This window comes from Mobula hypostoma, chromosome 6 (assembly GCF_963921235.1).
Source record: "Mobula hypostoma chromosome 6, sMobHyp1.1, whole genome shotgun sequence".
Classification (NCBI taxonomy): domain Eukaryota; kingdom Metazoa; phylum Chordata; class Chondrichthyes; order Myliobatiformes; family Myliobatidae; genus Mobula; species Mobula hypostoma.
Genome location: NC_086102.1, coordinates 106,615,729 through 106,632,737, shown reverse-complemented (window position 1 = coordinate 106,632,737; position 17,009 = coordinate 106,615,729). Strand labels below are relative to the sequence as shown.

The 17,009-nt window shown below is 39.9% G+C and overlaps 1 protein-coding gene across 5 annotated transcripts in view; it reads right to left on the bottom strand.

Annotated features, from left to right (window-relative positions):
- Positions 1 to 1,206, bottom strand: part of dnajb2 (DnaJ heat shock protein family (Hsp40) member B2) — a 98,163-nt gene extending 96,957 nt beyond the window's left edge. For 4 of the 5 annotated variants that reach the window (XR_010018383.1, XM_063051382.1, XM_063051381.1 and 1 more), the window contains exon 1: positions 1,078 to 1,206. The gene's annotated coding sequence lies outside the window, so the exon portion shown is untranslated. The remainder of the gene's footprint in view (positions 1 to 1,077) is intronic. The other variant, XM_063051380.1, reaches the window with a different exon arrangement.
- Positions 1,207 to 17,009: the final 15,803 nt, after the last annotated feature.

Below are 17,009 nucleotides of genomic sequence, written 5' to 3'. Positions count from 1 at the left end.
AACATGATGTTCTGTCAAGTCAATATCAATGCTCACCACAAAGAAACACAAGGGATTCTGCAGATGCTGAAAATCCAGAGCAACTCTGATTCCTCTGTCCCATCGGGCAAAAAATACAGAAACTTGAGAAGCACTTACACCAGACTCAAGGACAGCTACTTTGAAAACAGCAGAATAGGAAAGTTCAACGTATATCTATTATCAGAGTACATACACGTCACCCTGAGATTCATTTTCTTGGATACATTCACAAAGAAATACAATAGATTCAATAAAAAACTAAACACAAAGACAAACAATGTACTAAAGATGACAAATAGTGCTAATATAGAAAAGAAAACAAATAATAAATAAATGTTGAGTGCATGAGAGGTAGAACCCTTGAAAGTGAGCCCACAGGTTGCAGAATCAGTTCGGTGACACTTGAACGGACTTCTTACACGCTAAAGGTGAACATTTGATCTACTAGCCGATCTTGTTATGCCCCTTACACCTTATTGTCTATTTGCACTGCACTTGCTCTGTAACTTTACTGTAACACTATATTCTGCACCGTTTAACATTTTTACCTCAATGTGCTACTCGAACGCAAACAAAAGCTTTGCACTGTACCTCGGCGCATGTGGCAATCATAAAGCAACAACCACAGAGCTAGGACAAACACCATGGGCCGAACGGCTTTGCGGGCGAAGTCTGGAACGCTCATCCCGAGTAAGCAGGTCAATGGAAGGAACGCCAAGCGCCCAGCAGAGGCGCGGGGAGCGCGCTAGCGGAGTCGTGCGCGCTCCCGAGGGGCGAATGTGAGAATGTTGCGGCGCCTGTAGCCGAGTGGAGAAGCGGGTAACATAGAGGATATCTAGAGGGTAACAACGTATCTATCGGACGAAAGGGGGTCTGGTAGCTGCAACATAGTAACCATCTGGCGCGCCGCAGCCGGCCACAAACGACCAGCTGCCGCCGTCTGGAACCTTTGGCTGGGTGACCGGGCAATCTCCTGGGCGCCTCCCCCGTCCCCTGTCCCCCGTCCCCCGTCCCTCGTCCCTCGTCCCTCGTCCCTCATCCCCCCCGTCTTCCTACCTGCTGTGAGTGTCGCCTCTTCTCGTCTCCCTTCCCGCCCTCAGTTGCCAGATGCGCTAACTCTGATCTCAGCGCGACGTCAACAATGAAAACTGCAGAAAAGTCCAGAAACCTGCCCCGCCCCCTCCGTCCCCACTCTCCCTCCCCCCCCGCCTCCTGGCCCGGGATCAGGGGACGCGCGCAGGCGCAGAGACTCGGTTAACCCTTGCGACGTCAGAGGGAATGGAGAGTAGACGGTTCGGTGTTTCCAGGGCCAAATCCGTACTTCGAGACAGTGTACAGCAGCAAACTTGTACTGATGAGGTGTTTCGGCCCGAAGCGTCGACTGTTCATTCCCTCCATAGAAGCTTCGTCATCTACTGAGCACTTCCAGCATTTGCAGAATCTCTTGTGTTAATGTGGTCGTAGACTTGAATCCAACTGCGCGGAGTCGCTGGAGATCGTAGATTCTGCATTGTATCCTGACATAATCAGAAACAGCTTTATTATCACTGACATATCTGGTGAAATGTTGTTGTTTTTACAGTGCAATACAAAAAAATGTAAAAAGTAAATAGTGCAGGAAGAACAAAATAATGAGGTAGTGGAGATATGAACCGTTTATAAAGCTGACGACGATAGGGAAGAAGCTGTTTCCAAAACTTTGAGTGTTGGTCTTCAGACTTCTGTGCCTCCTCCTGGTGGTAGTAATGAGAAGAGGCCCGATGTGGTGAGGACCTTTAATGATGGATGCCACCTTCAAGCAATCGCCATTTGAAGATGCCCTCAATGGTGAGGAGGCTTGTTACATCGAAAGTGCAGATTTGACCATAAGACATAGGAGCAGAATTAGGCCATTTGGCCCATCGAGTCTGCTCTGCCATTCAATCATAACTGATCCTCTCCCCCAGCCCCATTCCCTGGAATTCTCCAATCAAGAACCTATCAAGCTCTGCCTTAAATACGCCCAATGACCCGGCCTCCACAGCTGCCTGTGGTAATAAATTCCACAAGTTCACCACCCTCTGGCTAAAGAAATTTCTCCACATCTCTGTTTCAAATGGATGCCCCTCTATTTAATGGGCCAAATGGCTCTACTCTTACGGCATTATGGTCTTATGGTTGGACCATTGGTGGAACTTTGAAGAGGAACTAGATCAATACTAGCTCATAGAGAAAAGGGCTATGGAGGAATGACACAGAAAAGATGATGTCTCTATCATCCCATTGAATGGTAAGGCAGGCTTGAGAGGTTGATTGGCCTTCTCAAGGTCCTGTTTCTTACAGTCATAGAGGAATATAGCCTGGATACAGGCCCTTTGGCTCAGTGAGTCCTTGCCCATACAGCTAGTTCCAATGCCCTGATTAGCCCCATGTGCTCCTCAGCCACACTCCCCAGGTACCTATCCAAGGGCTCCTAGATCTATACTATTGTACCTGCCTCAACCACTTCCTCTGGAAACTCATTCCACATGCAGTACATGGAAAAGCCACCCTTCAGGCCCTTTTTAAATCTGTTCCTCTCTCACATCCTCTAGTTCTCGACATTTCTACCCTTTGAAAAAGACTCCCTTTCCAGTCCTCATGAAGGGTCTCAGTCTGAAACGTCAACTGGTATTCTCCATAGATGCTGCCTGATCTGCAGAATTCTTCCAGCACTTTGTGTGTGTGTTGCTCTGGATTTCCAGCATCCACAGAATTTCTTGTGTTTGTGATTTGCTACTCTACTACAAATTCTCTTTGAGGTATGCCTCTCCTGAAGAAACTTAAACTTTCTCTTCAATGGGACTTCAGCGAGACCTTCTCTTGCTGCTCCCTCTCTGTGATCATCGCAGCTCTCCAACTCTTCGACTATCTGTTCACCCAGACTTGCTAGCTTGTACTCCTTCCCGTTGCCTCCCACCTTATTCTGGCTTCTTCCCCTTTCCTTTCCAGTCCTGATGAAGGGTCTTAGCCTGAAATATTGACTGTTTATTCCACTCAATAGAAGCTGCCTGACCTGCCGAGTTCCTCCAGCATTGTGTGTGTGTGTTACTCTGACTGTCTATGCTGCTTGTAATTTTATAAACCAATTAATAGATCTCTTCTCAGCCTCCTATGCTACAGAGAAAACACTACAAGTTTGTCTCAGTGAAGTTCCGAAAGGTGAGTGGGGGGAGGATCTCATTGAAACCAACCAGATACTGAAAGGCACAGACAGAGTGAACATGGAGAGTATGTTTCTGCATTGGGGGAATCGAGAACCAGAGAGCACAGCCTCAGAATAGAGGGATGTCCCTTTTGAACTGAGATAAGGAAGAATTTTTTCAGCCAGAGGGATGATTAATCCGTAGAATTTGTTGCCACAGAGGCCAAGTCACTGGATGTATTTAAGACAGAAATTGAAAGGTTCTTGATTTGTAACTGGGTTAAAGTTTATAGGGAGAAGGCAGTTGACAAAAAATGTCAGCCATAATGGAATGCCAGAGCACATCTGATGGGCTGAATGGCCTAATTCTGCTCCTATATCATATGGTCTAAATACAACAGTGCTGGATAAATGGAATTTCAAGGGAGTTAGGAAACAAGAGGTGAGTTTCCGATGAAGTCGAGTTTGCAGATCATGCAAGGTGGATGACCAAAGTTCATAGTTCAAAATAGATTTATTATCAAAGTACATATAAGTAACCAAATACTTCCCGCCTTCTTGCAGGCATTCATAGTAGAACAGAGAAATAGACGCAAAGACTGACAAACAACCAATGTGCAAAAAATGACAAACTGTGCAAATGGAAAAATAATAATAATAAATAAGTATATAATAATACTGAGAACGTGAGTTGTAGAATCCTTGAAAGTGACTGAAGTTGGAGACGGAATCAATGTCGTGAGCTGATATTCGACTCCATTTCACTGTTTAAAGTGTCCATTAATTGCTGATTAAAGCACCGAAGAAGATTGAGACATCAAGGCGAAAGCAGAGTGCGAGTGAGAGTTTCAGCATCGACTGCCTGCCTTTTGATCGTTACTGGAGAAGGAGTCTGTGAGCGGCCTTTCACTGTGTGGCTCACGGTGGCAGGCAAGGAGGCCACTCTGCCTCGTGGTGTCCCTGTCTTTCGGTGAATGTTGATGATATCGTAGACTGGTATTGTAGTTCTGTATTTATGGATTGGACTATTGTGTTTACAGACTGCGAACGTTTTCAGACAGGGTTTTTATATTCTGGCTTCTTTTTAATCACCTGTTTCCATTTTGTTGTGCTGTGCAAGGGGAAAGAATTTGGAGTTGATGTTCTGTTAAGTTTTTTATGTGGGGGAGGGGTTTTTGGGGAAATCGATATCCCTGTCCCGTTTCGTGCAGGGGTGGAAGTTGATTATTAGGATGCTATTCTTTTTTGTATGAGAGGGTGGTGGGATTGATGTTTCTCTCTGAAAGACTTTCATGTTCTTTCTTTGTTTTGTGGCTATTTGGAGAAGACAGATTTCAGAGTTGTGTATTTTAGAATTGTGTTATTATCATGCTTTGATAATAAAATGAACCTTTGAATCAGATGCATGTCAGTCGTAATAGGGTTTGCAGACCTCTACTTTCTACAAGGCGAAACCTAACGTCCCGCAGCATCTGGTGACCCTATAATCTCTGAACTCGTCAGAACATCTTCAATGAGGGTGAACCCTCACAAGGTGTCAGGCTCTGAAAACCTGTGCCAACCAACTAGCTAGAGTGTTCAAGAACATCCTCAATCTCTCATCAATCAGAGGCTCCCACCTGCTTGAAGGAATGGCAATCATACCTGTGCCCAAGAAAAGCAGGGTGAGTTCCCTCAATGACTGTTGCTCAGTTGCGCACACTTCTACTGTGATGAAGTGCTTTGAGTGGTTGATCATGGCCAGAATCAACTCCTGCCTAAGTAAGGACCTGGACTCACTGCAATTTGCCTATCACCACAATAGGTCTACAGCAGATACAATCTCACTGGCTCTCCACTTGGCCTTGGATTATCTGGACAATAGCAATATCTAAGCAATACACACAAAATGCTGGAAGAAGTTGATGAGTGAAAGAGACAAAGGTCTCGAGGAGGGGGAATCTGATAGGAGAGGATAGACCATGTAAGAAAGGGAAGGGGGAAATGATAGGCAGCTAAGGTACGAGAGGGAAACAGGAATGGGGAATGGTGAAGGAGAGAGGGCAACTACCAGAAGTTCGAGAAATTGATAGTCATGCCATCAGGTTGAAGGCTACCCAAATGGAATATAAGATGTTGCTCTTTCAACCTCAGTGTTGTCTCATCGCGACAGTACAGGAGGCCATGGACTGACATGTTGGAATGGGAATGGATGTAGTGGAATTAAAATGGGTGGCTACAGGGAGATTCTGTTTTTTCTGGCATACGGAGCATAGATGTTCGGTGAAATGGCCTCTCAATCTATCTCGGGTCTCGCCGATATACAGGAGGCCACACCGGGAGTACCAGATACAGCAGATGACCACCACAGACTTACAGGTGAAGTGTCACGCCACCTGGAAGGACTGTTTGGGGCCCTAAATGATAGTGAGGGAGGAAGTGTAGGTGCAAGGACAAGTACCAGGAGGTTGATCAGTGGGGAGGGCCAAGTGGACAAGGGAGTCACGTAGGAAGCAATCCTTGCGGAAAGCAGGAAGTGGGGTGGGGAGAGGAAGGAAAGGTGTGCTTCGTGGTGAGATCCCGTTGGAGATGGTGGAAGTTACGGACAATTATGTGCTGGACGCGGAAGCTGGTGGGGTGGTAGGTGAGGGGAAGAGGAACCCTATCCTTCGTGCGGCGACGGGAGGATGGGGTGAGGGAAGACGTGCACGAAATGGAAGAGATGTGGGTGAGGGCAGCATTGATGTTGGAAGCCCCCTTCTTTGAAAGAGGAGGATATCTCATTAGCTCTGGAATGAAAAACCTCACACTGAGAGAAGATACTGTGGAGATGGAGAAACTGAGAAAAGGTGATGGCATTTTTACAAGTGAGAGACTGAAAGAGGAATAGTCCAGGTAGTTGTGAGAATCAGAGTGTTTATAAAAGATTTCTGTCTCCAGAGATGGAGACACAGAGTACAAGAAAGGGGAGGGAGGTGTTGGAAATCGATTAAGTAAATTTGAGGGCAGGGTGGAAGTTGGAGGCAAAGTTGATGAAGTTTACGAGCTCAGCATGGGTGCAGAAAGCAGTCAAATGCAGTCATTGATGTAGCATAGGGAGAGTTGGGGAGCAAAATACTGACATAGGCTTGGAACATGGACTGTTCCACGTAGCCGACAAAAAGGTAGGCATAGCAAGGCTCATGCAAGCACCCATGGATACACCTTTGGTTTGGAGAAAGTGGGAGGAGCTGAAGGAGAAATTATTGAGAGTGAGGACCAGTTCCAGCAGATGGAGGAGAGTGGTGGTGGAGGAGAACTGGTTGGGTCTGTTGTCCAGAAAGAAGCAGAGAGCTTTAAGGCCCTCCTGATGGGGGATATATAGGGACTGGACATCCATAGTGAAAATGAGACGATCAGGGCCAGGGAGCTTGAAGTCATTGAAAAGATCAAGAGTGTGTGACTTATACCAATGTTAGGTTGCTGTTTATTGATTACAGCTCAGCATTCAACACCATCATACTCTCTGTATTAATCAACAAGCTTCAAAACCTGAGTCTCCGTACCTTCCGCTACAACTAGATCCTTAACTTCCTCATCGGGAAAGCACAGTCAGTGCAGTTCAGAAATACTATCTCCTCCTTGCTGACGATCAACACTACCACGCCTCAAGGATGAGTGCTTAGCCCACTTGTCTACTCTTTCTACACCCACAATTATGTGGCTAGGCACAACTCAAACACCATATATAGATTTGCCAATAACACAACTATCGTTGGCAGAATTTCAGAGGGTGATGAGGAGGCGTTCATAAGTGAGACAGTTCAGCTGGTTGAGTGCTGTTGCAGCAGCAACCTTGCATTCAACATCAGTAAGACCGAGGAATTGATTGTGGACGTCAGGAAGGGGAAGTCAAGGAAACACACAGCAGTCCTCATTAAGGAATCAGCAATGGAAGGTGGTGCAGTTTCAAGTTCCTGGGTGTCAACATCTCTTAAAATCCATCCTGGGCCCAACATATTGATACTATTACAAAGAATGCACAGCAGCAGCTATATTTCATTAGGAGTTTCAGGATGTCACCAAAAGACTAGCAGGTTTCTACAGATGTACTATTATCAACATTCTAACTGATTGTATCACCATCTGGTATGAAGGGACCACTGCACAGGATTGGAAAAAACCTGCAGAAATTTGCAAACTCAGCCATCTCCATCATGGACACCAGCATCCCCAGCATCAAATACATCTCCAAAAGGAAGAGGTACAGGATCCTGAAGACACACACTTAACGTTTCAGCAACATCTTCTTCCCTACCACCATCAGATCTCTGAATGGATAATGAATCCATATACACGACTGCACTATTTTGTTTGCTCTTTTTGCACTACTTAATTTAATTTTTTATATATATATATATATTTCTTATTGTAATTTTGTTTATTATTATTCACTGCAATGTACTGCTGCCACAAAACAATATATTTCATGACATATGCCAGTGATATTAAACCTGATTCTGATTCTGAATGAAGTTGTCCACGCTGGTTCAGGAGCCTGATGATTGAACTGTTCCTGAACCTGGTGATTAGGACCTAAATCTCCTGTACCTCCTTCTCAATGGCAGCAGCAAGATGGAAGTATGGCCTGGATGGCGGAAGTCCTTGTTGGATGCTGCTTTCTTGTGGCAATGTTTGTTGTAGATGTGCTCAATGGTGGGGTGGGATTTTCCTGTGATGAATTGGGCTATATTGCAGCAAGTGAACTTAGAAGTAGCAATGGAGAGATCAAGATTTCAACATCAGTTGAAGAGAGGTAATTTTATCATACAACGTGGAAAAAGGCCTTTTGGCTCAACTGGTCCATACTGACCAAAATGACACCAGCTAGTCCCACTTGCCAGTATTGGCCCATAACCTCCAGAATCAAATGTTTTGCAGCAGCAGTACAGTGAAATACATTAAAAATTAAAAAGGGTTAGTTTAGCTGGCCATTTGATGACTAATTTATTTGATTCAGCACAACGTTGTGAGCCAAAGGGCCTGTTCCTGTACTACCTGTATACTCTTCTATGCTTTATATACTATAAATTACAATGTATATAAGAAAATAAGTTGTGCAAAAAGAAAGCAACATCGTGAGGTAGTGTTCATAGATGTTCAGAAATCTGATGGCAGAGGGAAAAAATCTGTTCCTAACATAATGAGTGTGCATCTTCAAGCTCCCATACCTCTTTCCCTGATAGTGGTAATGAGAAGAGGAATCCGAGAGAACCTACTGGCTATTGATGGAGTAGCAGTGTTTTTATAATTGCTCCTACTCTACTTAATTTACTGTTTCCAACTTGTTTTGAAAACTTACTTTTAAACGCAATATTGTTTTATGATGAGTCATGCCAAAGCTACCAAAAAAGAAGAGGACCCTCCCGTAACTTTGGAATCTATTTTGGAAACACTTCGGAAGCATAAAAATGAACTTTCGGAGGAGTTCCAGCAGGAATTTCGGCAACTCAGTGCTGAATTTAAACGAATGGATGTAAAATTGGATTCTATTCAAAAGAACTTTAAGTGAACACAATAAACGGATAAAAGAGAATAAAGACACTTTGACGACCTTGGATGCGAAGATTGATGACCTGGAAAAGATCTGATAAACAGTCAAAGGTTAATGAAACATTAAGACAGAAGATTATTGACTTAGAAAATAGAAGTAGAAAAAATAACTTACGTATTCTGGGTCTTAAAGAGTTAATGGAAGGCAATCAGCCTTCAGAATTTTTTGCAAACTTTTTGGCTAAATTATTTCCGAATATTTTAAAATCTCCACCTAAAATAGACCAAGCTCATAGATTGCCAGTATCAAGACCCCTTTCAGGAGAACAACCCCGTTCAGTGATAATTTGTCTTCATGACTTTCAAACAAAGCTTTTAATTCGTGAATCTCGTCAGAAAGTTATGACAGATTATGAAGGCCAGAAGATCGGAATTTTTCATCTGAGGTGTTGAACGAACACTTCAAGTTTAAAAAAGTGATGTTGGAGTTGTATAATAAAGGTTTTAAACCCTCTCTTCGTTACCCCACTCATTTTGAAAAATGGCTCTCAGAAATAGTTCCGTTCGACTCAAGAGATACAGAATTTCTTAATTTCTGAATCAATATCAGAAGTTTAATTGTTCAATAATTCCCTACATAAATCTATGTTGTGTCTGCCTGATGGATCCTTTTTTTAGAATCAGCACTCTAACTGTTGATTACTTTCTTTAATGAACAATTGTTTTTTTTTATTTTTGGTATACCTTCGTATCTAATTTTTTTTTGTACTTTTATTTCTTTGCTTAGAAAATTAATGATTTAACATTAGTAAGTTTTCATTGAATTAATACTTTCCAAATTAATATGTTCTGATTTTTCTTAGTTCTTTTTAATATTTTATACTATATTTTTATGAGGTTTCTTTAATATGTTTAATTTTGCTCTGTTTTTTGTTATGTCTTGTTGGAATGCGGTTAGCCTTGGAAATTTTTTGGAGCTCAGCCAATAAATTGTTTTGGGCAGGTAATGTTGGTAGGTTTAGTTGTTGATTGCCCTTTGGTCGACTTTTTTTCTTTGGGTGGGGATGGATTTTTTCTTTTCTATCAGCTGTTTGGTTCTCTTAGCTTCATTTGTCGCTTGGTTACTTTATCTTAAAGCTCACTGTTTGGATTTAATATACATTTTAGTGATTTTTATTCTAACCTCTCTCTTAAGCAATATTTAAAATGGACCATACTATTAATTTACTTAGTTTTAATGTGGAAGGATTAAAGCATCTTGTGAAACGTAATAAGATATTTAATTATATTAAGAAATTGAATGTCTCAATTATTTTTTTACAAAAAACACATTCATAAATGTGATAATTTACATCTTTTCAGCTGTTAGAAGGGTTTATTATTTCATTCCCCCTTTCAGGCTAAGGCTAGAGGTGTTTCGATTCTTATAGGCAATTCAGTTTCTTTCGTTCAACATAGCGTAGTGTCTGATACCAATGGGCATTTTGTTATAGTGTCAGGGAAATTAGATAATAAATTAATGGTTTTTGCTCATTTGTATGCCCCGAATATAGATGATCCATGTTTTTTTAATGCTTTTTTTCGCTTTTACCAGATTTAAGTCTGTATTCTCTGGTTTTAGGAGGAGACTTCAGCTGTTGTTTAGACCCTGTTTTAGATCGCTCATCTTTTAAACGATTGACTTTTAGTAGAGCTGCCTCCTTTATCCAATCTTTTTTAATGAAATGTGATATTGTTGATGTTCGGCACTTTTTGTATCCAACAGATAGACAGTACTCATTTTTTTCTCATGTTCATCATATGTATTCCAGGATTGATTTTTTTTTGTTGCTAGCAAATTGATTCCTTTAGTTCGATCCTGTGAATATAAAGAAATTGCTGTTTCGATCATGCTCCTGTGTTTTTATTGTTAAATCTTCCAGGTGTCTCCCGAATACTGTAAACATATTCTGGCGTTTTAATCCAACTTTGTTATCTGATAAGGATTTTTTTAAATTTTTGGAGACACAAATTACTCTTTTTTTAAGAAAATACGCTAGAAGAGACTTCTAGTCTTATTTTATGGGATGATTTTAAGGCTCATATTAGAGAACAAGTTACCGCAAGTGTTAAGAAAAAAGCTAATAAGAATTGAATTAGCCAATCAGATGAAACAATTAGACCAAAAATATGCTTTGGCTCCAGATCCTGCTTTATATAAAAGATGTGTTGAAATTAAAACTAAATACGATCTGCTTTTAACTTATCCAATTGAAACTCAGCTTTTAAAAGATAAAAGTCAGTTTTATGTTCATGGAGATAAAACGGGTAAACTATTGGCTAATCAATTAAAGACCTTTATAGTTAAGCACCAAATTAAAGAAATTTGTAAAGCTAATGGTGATAAAACATCTGATCATTTAGAAATAAACGACACTTTCAGAGAATTCTAAACTGTATAGTTCTGATCCTCCTAAAGATAATATTGTAATGAATAATTTCTTAGAACAATTAAACATTCCTACACTTTCTGAGAATAATTGAAAATTACTGGATCAACCCATTTCTTAGGAGGAAATTGCCAAGGTTGTTCACTCCTTGCACTCGGGGAAGGCTCCAGGTCCTAATCCTGATCGATTTTCTGGAGAGTTTTATAAGGCTTTTTCCTCTTTGCTTATACCTCACTTATATTTACTCCTTTTGGACTCTTTTAAATTAGGTAGGTTGCCACAATCGTTTTATGAAGCCTCTATTTCACTTATTCTAGGAAAGAATAAGGATCCAACTGAATTTCTTCTTATTGACCAATTTCCTTACTTAATGTTGATACTAAAATTTTATCTAAACTTTTGGCTCATAGGATTGAAAATATTTTGCCATCTATTATTTCTGATGATCAGACTGGATTCATCAAAAATCGATACTCCCACTTTAATATTCGTCCTTTATTGAATGTTATTTATTCTCCTTCTAAAGAGATATCGGAATGTGTGATATCCTTAGATGCTGAGAAAGCCTTTGATTGGGTTGAATGGAATTATTTATTTAAAACTTTCGAAAAATTTAACTTCGGGCCCGATTTTATTCAATGGATTAAATTGCTTTATTTATCTCCCTTTGCTCAGGTTCTTACTAATTCCCAGAATTCTAAACCATTTAAACTTCAACATGGAACCAGACAAGGTTGTCCTTTGAGTCCTTTGCTTTTTGATTTGGTCTTAGAACCTTTAGCTATTGCTTTCCAGGAATTTAATGATATCACTGGTATTTTAAGGAGGGGTATTACTCACAAAGTGTTGCTTTATGCTGATGACCTTTTGCTCTACATTTCTAATGTGGAGTCTTCTTTACCTTCCGTACTTTCTTTACTCTACTGCTTTAGTCAGTTTTCAGGATAGAAACTTAACTTTCATAAGAGTGAACTTTTTCCTTTGAATAATTTAGTATTCCTTTTAAAATTGTAAGAAATCAATTTACTTATTTGGGCGTAACAATTACTAGGAATTATAGATTCCTTTTTAAAGAATTTTTTTTACACTTCTGAATTATGTTAAGAAGGCACTATCAAATTGGTCACCCCTCTCTTTATCGTTGATTGGCCGAATTAATTCTATTAAAATAAGTATTTTGCCTAAATTTTTATATTTATTTCAGGCCGTACCTGTTTTTATTCCTAAATCCTTTTTTGATTCTCTGGATTCTATTATATCTTCTTATCTATGGAAAAATAAAATTTCTCAATTAAATAAAGTTCATCTTCAAAAAGCTAAAAAGAATGGAGGTTTAGCCTTACCCAATTTTAGGTTTTATTACTGGGCAATCAATATATGGAATCTTACGTTTTGGTTAGACTATATTAATCGAGAGGTCTGTCCGGTCTGGGTTTCTTTAGAAGCTAATTGTTAATAAATTTTCTATCATTTCTCTTCTCAGATCCTCAATTCCTTTATCTTTAAGTAATTTAACTGATAATTTTATAGTTAAACACACCTTGAGGATTTGGGTACAATTTAGAAAATATTTTGGTTTATTGAGTTTTTGACTTTCAAGTCCCATTTTTCTAACTTTTTTTTTTAAACCTTTTATGACTGATGTAGTTTTTAAAGAGTGGAATAGATTGGGTATTAAATGTTTTCAGGATTTGTTTGTTGGAGGTAGTCTCTCTTCATTTGAACAATTGTCTGCTAAGTATAGCCTACCCAAAACCCACCTTTTTCAATATTTACAAATTAGAGACTTTTTGTGTTCTCAAGTACATATATTTCCTAAGGGTCCAGATAAGAATTTACTTGATACAATTTTTAATTTGAAACCCTTCCATAATGGATCTACATCTTATGTCTATGGTACGTTGTTGGGAATGAGAAATGATTCCTTTAGACAAAATTATAAATCTCTGGGAGCAAGATTTACAGATTCCAGTTTCTGAGGATACTTGGAATGAAATTTTTTAATTGGTTGATACCTCATCGTTATGTGCCCATCATTCCCTTCTACAATTTAAAGTGGTTCAAAGGGCCCACATGCCTAAAGATAAGCTCTCTCGTTTTTATTCGAATACATCTCCCTATTGTGATATAGGTAACAATGGAGAAGCTTCACTAATCCATATGTTTTGGACTTGTCCGAGTCTTGGAAAATATTGGAAGGAAGTATCCCAAACTTTTTCAGTGCTTTTTAAAGTAAATTTTAAACCTAGTCCTTTGACTGCCTTATTTGGTATTGTTGGAGGAAATTATATTATTTTGGAGTCACATAATTTGCATTTTTTGGCCTTTATTTCTCTTGTAGCCAGGAAGGCATTGTTGCTTAAGTGGAAGGATGCCACTCCGCCTACTCATACTCATTGGTTAAATGATGTTATGTCATGCTTAAATTTAGAGAAGATTCACTGTTCAATTTCTGAACCTAGACAAGATTTTTTAACATTGTGAGGACCTTTTTTGAATTATTTTCAAAATCTTTGATTTGCTATTAAGCACAGATGTCGGCTAACAATATATCTTATATGATAAGGATTTTTTTCTTTTCTTTTTTTAACCAAACAGCTGTTTTTCTTTTTGGTAGTGGGTTTAGATTTTTTTTGCATAATAAAATTATCTCTTTTCAATATTATGTTTAAATTTAATGTGTATGGATATGGGGTAATGAGACTATATATGTGATTTCAATATATTGTAATCGATATATATTATACATCCTACTGTACTCTGTATTCTTTTATGTAAGAAATCAATAAAAATATTGAAAAAGGAGAAGAGGAATCCATGTACTTGTCCAACTGTCTTCTAAAAGTTGTTATTGTACCTACCATAAATCACTTCCTCTGGCAGCTTATTTCATACCGCACTCTGTGAAAAAAGTTGCCTCAAGTTTCTATTAAATTTTTCTCATCTCACCTTAAACCCATGTTTTTGATTCCCCACCAACTCCAGGATAAAAAGACTGAGTGCATTTACCCCATTTATGCCACACATAATTTTATACACCTCTCAGTCTCCTGCTCTTTAAAGAATAAAGTCCTTGCTTGTCCAACCTCTCCCTATAACTCAGTCCTTCACATCCTTGTAGATCTTTTCTGTACCCTTTCCAGTTTAATAATATCTTTCCTCTAGTAGGGTGACCAAAACTAAACACAACAAGAAGCCGAAATGTTGGGTTCAGGATGGAGGGCTGACCATTCCAGTTTTTTCCAGAGTTGTGTATTTTTGGAATTCTGTATTTCACCATGGGTGCTTAATAATAGAGGAATCAAAGTTCGAAGTAAATTTATTATCAAGGTACTCAACATAGTCCTGTATATATGTACCATGACCTCCCAACTTTTGTACTCAATGCCCTGACTGAGGAAATAATGAATGCTGCTTTCTTTTGGCAGCACTTCTTGAAGATGTGCTCAAAGGAGAGAAGGCTTTTCCTGTGATATATGGGCTATATCCACTGCTTCTTGTAGACTTTTCTGTTCATGGGTATTGGTGTTTCCATACCAGGCCACGATGGAACCAGTCAGGATACTCTCCACTATGCATCAATAGATGCTTTTTCAAAGTTTTAAATGACATGCCGAATCTGCACAAACTTCTATAAAAGTAGAAGCGCTGCCATGCCTTCTTTGCAACGGCACTTATGTACTGGTCCCAGGACAGACCCTCTAATGTGGAAAGGAGGGTCAAGGAATGTAAAGTTAATGACCCTCTCTATCTCCGATCCTCAAATGAGGACTGGCTCATGAACCTCCAATATCTTCTTCCTGTAGTCAATAGTCACTTCTTCAGTTTTGCTGATGTTGAGAGGTTGTTGTGGCACCATTCAACCAGATCTGGAGTAATTGTCCAGTACTTAATCATTGCAATACCATAATATTCCTAGTTTCTTCTCCTTCCTCTCCATCTAGCTGACCCCTAGTTCTAAAAGATCTAAAATCTCCATGTTACTCCATTTCAGGCTATATCCCATGTTTTTCTTTTCCAGAGGCAGCTATGTCTTCAACTGTCTTGTATATAAGACCATAAGACATAGGAGCAGAATTCAACCTTTCAGTCCATTGAATCATGGCTGTTTTATTATCCTTGTCAATGCCATTCTTATGCCTTTTCCCCATAATCTTTGACACCCTTACTAATCAAAAACCTATGAACCTCTGCTTTAGATATACGCAAACACTTGGCTTTCACAGTTCTCTTTGGAAATGAATTCCACAGATTCACCTCCATCTGGCTAAAGAAATTCCTCCTCATTTCTGAGGTTGTGCTCTCAGGTCCTAGTCTCTCCCACTATAGGAAACATCAAGGCATAATCAACATCTAGAATTTTCTCCCTAGGACTTCCTGAATCTCTCTTTTTCCCCCTCTCATCCTTCAGGACATACTCCGTATTTTGCAGTTATTACTTAAGGGTGCTATATGTGTGCAAATTGTTGAACACAGAAAAAATACTGAACTTAAAGAGTGCTTGAAAACACTAAACAGGTCAGGAGCCACTGCCAAGGTTAGGAAAATGTGGATGTAATATATACAACAAAATGTTTTCTTGTGTGTTTTTTTATTTAATAATGTTCAATGACTTATGGACTTGGCACAATATTGCTTTATGGTAACAAAGTGTTATTAAAATACAAGACAATATATTTACAATACATAATTTAAAGTTTATGTCTTGGGTGGAAAATTTAATAGTCAGTTATTGCTCAGGGGTAATTTTAACTTGAAAATATTAGGGAGCAGAGTTTTAAGATGATTGGATAAAATTTAGGGAGGATGTCAGAGGTAGGATTTTTATATCGAAAGTGGTGGGTGGATAGAATATGCTGCCAGGGTGGTAACAGGACCATAAGACTTAAGAGCAGAATTAGGTCATTTGGCCTATCAAGTCTACTCTGCCATTCCATCATGGCTGATTTATTATCCCACCCAACCCCATTCTCCTGCCTTCTCCACATAACCACTGACATCCTTCCTAAGTAAAAACCTATCAAACTTTAAATATACCTAAACACTTGGCCTCCACAACTGTCTGTGGCAATGAATTCCACAGATTCACCACGCTCTTGCTAAACAACCTACCTACTGTCGATTATGCCACTGGCATTTAGGGCAGCAATGAAAGTCCTCCATCTCTGGAGGTGTTCATCGTGACAGTAGCTCAGTTTTCACCATTGTCGGTCATGCAGGTCCCGGGTGGAGACTCAGGAATACTGCCGAGCACAGGTAGAGAAGGATTCTTCATTGCTGTTTCTTTAACAGTTTTGCTAGAAGCATAGAACATTACAGCACAGAAACAGGCTTTTTGGCCCTTCTTGGCTGTGCTGAACCATTTTTCTGCCTAGTCCCACTGACCTGCACCTGGACCATATCCTTCCATACACCTCTCATCCAGGTACCTGTCCAAGTTTTTCTTAAACGTTAAAAGTGAGCCTGCATTTACCACTTGATCTGGCAGCTCATTCCACTCTCCCACCATTCTCTGTGTGAAGAAGCTCCCCCAATGTTCCCTTTAAACTTTTCCCCCTTCACCCTTAATCCAGGTCCTCGGGTTTTTTTCTCCCCTAGCCTCAATGGAAAAAGTCTGCTTGCATTCACTCTGTCTATACCCATCATAATTTTATATACCTCTATCAAATCTCCCCTCATTCTTCTACGCTCCAGGGTATAGAATGTTTTACCATTCAGGGTTGTTAGCCCTGAGCTGAACTCCCAAACCTGGAGGACTGGTGGACCACTCTCAGTCTGGCCTCAACCCTTTGACCTGTTTGGCATGGGTAACCCTACCAAGAGCCAAAGCATAAAACCCAGACTCAGACCAACATAGCACTCTGGGTCATTGAGACATGTATGCC